The 5,799-nt window shown below is 44.2% G+C and overlaps 1 protein-coding gene across 1 annotated transcript in view; it reads left to right on the top strand.

Moving 5' to 3' along the window:
- The first annotated feature begins 989 nt into the window (after window positions 1–989).
- The window catches only part of LOC109467053 (prolactin receptor-like), a 13,463-nt gene continuing 8,653 nt past the window's right edge, over window positions 990–5,799 (top strand). Inside the window, 1 exon segment of the mRNA XM_019764952.1 lies at window positions 990–1,134. The gene's annotated coding sequence lies outside the window, so the exon portion shown is untranslated.

The following is a 5,799-nucleotide window of genomic DNA, read 5'->3' as shown; positions in this document are numbered from 1 at the left end:
CAAATAAACTCTCCCGGGGGACGTCCAAAACTTGCGTAACCTTCTCGACCCTTTAAGGGCTTCTTCTTAAAGGTTTCAAGGAGTGGTGTCTCGGGATTTGTAGTAAACATTGTACTTCTTAAGGGTTCATCCCCTGAGGGATTCACCCTTAAGACATACTGTCGCCAGCCTTACAGTTCAAGAAGTTGTCTCTAAGGACTGTAATATCAAGAACCTTAAAATAGACGCAGGGTTCGACATCTTATGTGCGTATCTTCAGGTTTATGAAGCAATGCTTGATTCAAGAATCTTAAGATATTGCTCTTTTATATATCGATGAAAACTATTAAAGCCCAACGTGAACACAGCGCCGTGGTACTTGACACTATCCGGCATACAATGAACCTGTAAATACTGTACATAGCGTGTATCTCTGATGTCATGATCAGTGGACGATAAGCTTTGTTCAGTCACACAAACTATTGCTATACTTTTATTGCTACTGACCAAGGAGGTTTACCTAATAAACCTCCTTAAGTGTTGCAACTATCCATCGGCTAATAATGGGCCTAGGTAGGCGGCTAACACTCCAAGCACCATATCAGAGATACCGGGGAGCTCATAGTGGTATGTCTGGAAGGCTAACACAATACATATATCTGATATCTAAGATACAGACTTGTCCCGTTCTCAGCCTGCCGTCAGAAGTGTCTGAGACGGCCCGATACTGTCTTTTACGGCCACTGAAACATCTGCTTGGAGATTAGCTAACAGGTCCATGCACCATAGACATACCGGAGAGCTCATGCTGGTATGTATATAATATCTGATATCTGAGATACAGAGTTGTCCCGTTCTCAGAATGCCGTCAGAAGTGTCCGAGACGCCGTGCCGCGTGGAACCCTGGGTAACCGCCCCCGGGCGACGTGGACGTCTGGCCACCACTTCCTGGAAGTCCCCGGATGTAGGGGAGGCGGGTATAAAAGGGCGGGAAGATCTCGGCAGGACCGCTCTTACCGGCCAGGACACCTCAGCGCGCGCTACACGCTCCGAACTCAGAACTCACGGTTCCTGACAACCTGAAGCCTTCTCAACCACTTCAAGAATTCTACAGGTCCGTCTTCGTCTTTCGTCAAACTCAAAGGAGTCTGAAAGGTAAGAAGCTGTCTTAAACTATACTTAAAGGCTTTAATACGTGCTGCAGAAAATCGCCTTAGATTAGACATTAGAAGATATGATGCCGTCCTGTTATTTTCAGCGGGCTTGACATACTTTTGTCCCTGTGTCTGTATAGTCGCCCTTCGGTGTAACACGCCTCATAGTTATATAGTGTTTAGCCAGTCTTTTTTTTTTTTTGCGTTCGTGTTGCCCTTCCATGTAGAGTCGACACGTGTGATGAAGCATGTTGGTACGATGTCAGCGTTTCCAAAAGCGAATTAATGAAAGAACCATCTGTGATATTAGCGATTCTGTGGTTTAATTTCCTTCCGTCAGTTTCCCTTTGTCCGTGTGTGTCGTGCTTTATCCAAGGCCAAGCTCAGGCACGGTTCTGGATAGTCCGCGCGTATCCAGAACCGCGCCTGAGGCAAATCTGCGTTCTTGGATATACGTGGAGACTATCCAGAACCGTGCCTGCTCCTAACCCTAACCCATTCAGGCAGAACTAGATAGGCACGGTTCTGGACACGGTAGCCAGCTTGTATTATATATACAACACTGATATCTGGTATCGGTTGTTGCGGTTTTCGGTGACCACAGCGGCCCCAGAGCAGATACTGACAAATCCACGTTTGGTTGGTAGCGCGACACGCAACAGGCACGGGTCTAGTTTCTGTGAAAATGATACGATTTCAACAGATTACCTTAAACGAAGATCCCGGGACCCCTAATCACAGGAAAAATCAGATTGTCAGTGTGAAAGCTACGAAAGATACAGGATTACAGGTTTAGATGTAGCCGTAGAGGAGACCGTGCTACTTCAGTAAAAGGACGACCGATCCGAAAGGCGACGACCGTTCTGAGTAAAGGCGACGACCGTTTACGAGACGGAAATTTGCTACGGGGAGAAGCAAGAGCGAGCTTCTGGCCTTAGCACCTAGAAACCCAAGACGTGTTTCAAATAATAAGCGAGGGTCGTAGCTTAGAAATCATACGCTGTGGCGACTAGTTCCAGTTGGAAGGGACTTTGTTCGGGACCTAACTTCATATATGATGACTTGGCCTGGTGCCAGCATTTAAGGAATGTACAGGCTTTCGAGATAACTTAGTGTGTCGGAATCTTCAGGGATCCGAAAGACTTGCGAGCCACAACCGGAACTTTTGATAGAACGTTTTGTCAATGCGATTATGGACAAAATGTTACCCTTACCGTAGACTCACACTCCTGGCCTATAATATTTTTTGCCGAAAACTACCGTCCATAGCCCCATAGGAAGGCCCGGGGAAGACTAACAAAACACCAAACTAACCTGGACCTTATATATTACCGAGCGTTACTCTAGCTGGTTTCGTTTTTTCGAGTCATTGAGCCCGACGTTTCTTTGGGTTGCTTGAACTTATTCATGAGAAGCAGGTTGCTTTTCATTGAGGTCATGAAGGAAGAGATTTTCAAGCTTCCGTGTACTTTTAAGCTACTCTAATACCAGAATACATCTGCAAATAGTTAAAAGCTTCCTGTATCTTTATAAAGATCGCCCTGAACTTGCCAGTTTCCCGCGCACGTTTCTACTTTCCCTGGAGGTATGTGGTTCCTTGTTTTTAAGCTGTTTTGAAACTTGAACATATCCGCAAATCGTTTTTTTTATTTTTTTTATTTTTTTATTTCACAAGTAAGACAAAGTACAGGACAAAGTGATAGCGCACTCAAGTTACAGGAAATAAGGGATAACAAAATGTGAAATGGTATAATAAAGTACAAAGATGTTGAAATGTTTATGAGCGCAGTCCGATTCCCCACCCAATGATGAAGCAGATAAAACTGTAGGACAAAGAAAAATATGACAGAGAATGATTATTGGAAGCGTTTTGTTGTGGTGATGAATTGTTGGGTTAACATCAAAATGTTGGAATTTGCTATGAGTGAACATGTGAGACTACCACGTAGAAGGAGGAACATTTTGGCGTTGTCAGACAAAACTGTAAAGTTGAGGGAGTGTCCTAAGAGCCTGGAAAGTTTGCCAAGGAGAATTATACGTTGGGCGTTGTACATAGGGCAGTGGAGTAAGTAATGTGACACTGTTTCGCGTTGGCACCCGCAGCTACAAGCTGGACTGTCGAGTAATCCTCGTGTGAAGAGACTGTGGTTTAGGCTGCAGGTGCCAATGCGAAGGCGTGTGAGGTGTACACAGGCAAAACGAGGACCATGGCTAAAATCGTTTACTACATCCTAGTCGTGACTTAAAGCTTCCTGTATCTTGATATCTTAATAAAGATCGCCGTGAACTTGCCAGTTTCCCGCGCGTTTTTCTAATTTTTCCCGCCCCCGGCTTCCCGCCTTCAGCCGAGGGAAAACCCCCGACACCGGGCCGGTCATGACGTCACGGGGCGATGACGTCAATCGCGGGAACAGGCCAGCGGGACGGATGCTCAAAATGCTTTGCAGATTTGGTTTTCTTTTAAGGTGTTGGTGGGCCGATCTTAAGTGTTTGGGGCCTGATAGTGTCAAGAGTTGTCTTAGAAATGTATAGCAAGTCTTGAAGACTTTTTTGCTTCTACTGAAGAAGTCAAACCTAATACTAGTAGACGGATGCTTAATTAATATTAGGCAGAAAATACCGAAAGATTCGGAAAGATTATGGAAAGAAGGAAGGACAGCTGTGAAAAAGGAAGAGCTAGACGAAAAGAATGAATAAACGAACGAGTTTCAGAGATAAAGCTTGAAGCGCGTTCTCGCTCTGCATACTAAGCAAATTTAGAAGGTGTCTCGTTTCTTGTTTCTTCAGTAAAAATCATGACTCAGAAAAGTTCCCCACCTCAAAGCCGTGCCGTGTGTTGTGGGTACATTTCTGCCCTGAAGGAACCACAAACAGTCATCAAAGAGACCCGCAGAGAATGTTGGTTTTTGCCGCAGGGGGAAATATACAGGTTCTATAGCCGGGCGGCCGTATTTAGCCGCACGGGTGTTTTACACAAACAAACGGGGCACGCAAAGATAGAGAGATAGCGGTGGACAGGCCAGGTGGGCACAGGCCTCACAGGAACACACATGGGGCGAGCCTGGATATAGTAACAGTGTGCACTTTGGCAGGATGATTGTTTGTATTTCAAAACCGTTTGTATATTATCCAGAATACTTTTTCAAGGACCTAGCGTGGAAATATGTTGCTTTAAATAGTAACTGTATGCACTTTGGCAGGCTGACTGTTTATATTTCAAAACCCGAATCATTTATATCTATTCACACGGGATTAGCTATCGATGGTCAGTGTATACATGTAAAAAGACACTGGCCTGTCTAAAAGTAAGAAGAACGAACGAATAAATGTCTCTATGATTAAAAAGGCTATGACAGGAAAACAGATACATGTACTTATTTAAAAGGGGGGTTTGCTATACCTATATATTACTTAGTTTCCACATATAGGGCTTCAACGCATTGTCTTTCTGAAGTTTCAAAAAATATTTCTAAGCTCGAAGCTATAGCTACATGAGTGTGAATTTTTCGAGTTCTACTTTTTGTCCATGTTCTGTATAAAGACTGAGTCAGCCTTCCCTTTTGAAATATTTACACAAGACTCGATGTCAAGATAAAATCGTCGGTAAATTTTTGTCAACAGACATCAAACGCACAGGTGCACAAAACGCGAGAAACATTTCGATCCGTGGGAGAGATTGTTTGTTTTTTCTATCATAAGAATAAACACAAGATAAACATTTTCAGAGTGCTCACTTCGCTTAATTGATGTTTACAGTAAGCAGGCCCCTGCCCCCTGCGATGGGCGGTCTGTTGTCTGTTTCTTCTAGGAAACCCGCGCCAAAACCTCACTGTCACGGGATGAGCAAGGCAAGGATGATTGACAGGTGTAACGCACGACCTTTTACCTACTGAGAAACTAGCGCGAAAACTGCTGTCAGGAGATGAGTAAGGATGATTGACGTGTTTAACGCACGATATTTTACCTTCTGAGAAAATGGCGCCAAAATTTGCTGCCAGGAGATGACTGAGCAAGAAAGATTGGCAGGTGTAACGCACGATATTTCACCTTCTGAGAAACCCGCACAAAAACCTAACTGTCAGAAGATGAGTAAGGTAGATTGACAGGTATAACGCACGACGTGTTACCTTCTGAAAAACTGGCGGGAAAACCTCGCTGTCACACGACAAGATGACTAAAGGAAGATTGAACGACATTTTTACCTTCTGAGAAACCTGGGCGAAAATCATGCTGTCACGGGATAAGCAAAGGATGTTTGACAGGTGAAACGCACGATATTTTCCTCATGACGTCATCGCGCCAGACAGTGCCATCGCGCAATCCGAGAAGGATGAATCCTTCATTTCTTGACCGTTTCTTGGAGAACGTCTTAAGCAGAAATCTACGAGAAACAATCATTATAATTTTACCTGAAGGATCCTCACATCTCCGAGCAGATTATAGTTTTTATGAGTTAAAATTAGACGTTCGCTAACTACCAGCACTGTTCTACTGTAAGAACTATTTCTGACCTTTGAAAATTACAACCTCCATTTCCGGTTTACACCTTCCCAGCCGGAAGTTGGCTGACGTCAAGAATGCACGCAGTCTGTTCTTACCTGCAATTGTAGGGCACCGCAAGTGACGTTTAGTTCGCACTTCCCAACAATTACATGTATCTGGGGTT

The sequence above is a fragment of the Branchiostoma belcheri genome, unplaced genomic scaffold, assembly GCF_001625305.1.
Source record: "Branchiostoma belcheri isolate BF01 breed outbred unplaced genomic scaffold, Haploidv18h27 scaffold174, whole genome shotgun sequence".
Lineage (NCBI taxonomy): Eukaryota > Metazoa > Chordata > Leptocardii > Amphioxiformes > Branchiostomatidae > Branchiostoma > Branchiostoma belcheri.
This window is presented reverse-complemented; position numbering and strand designations above follow the sequence as displayed.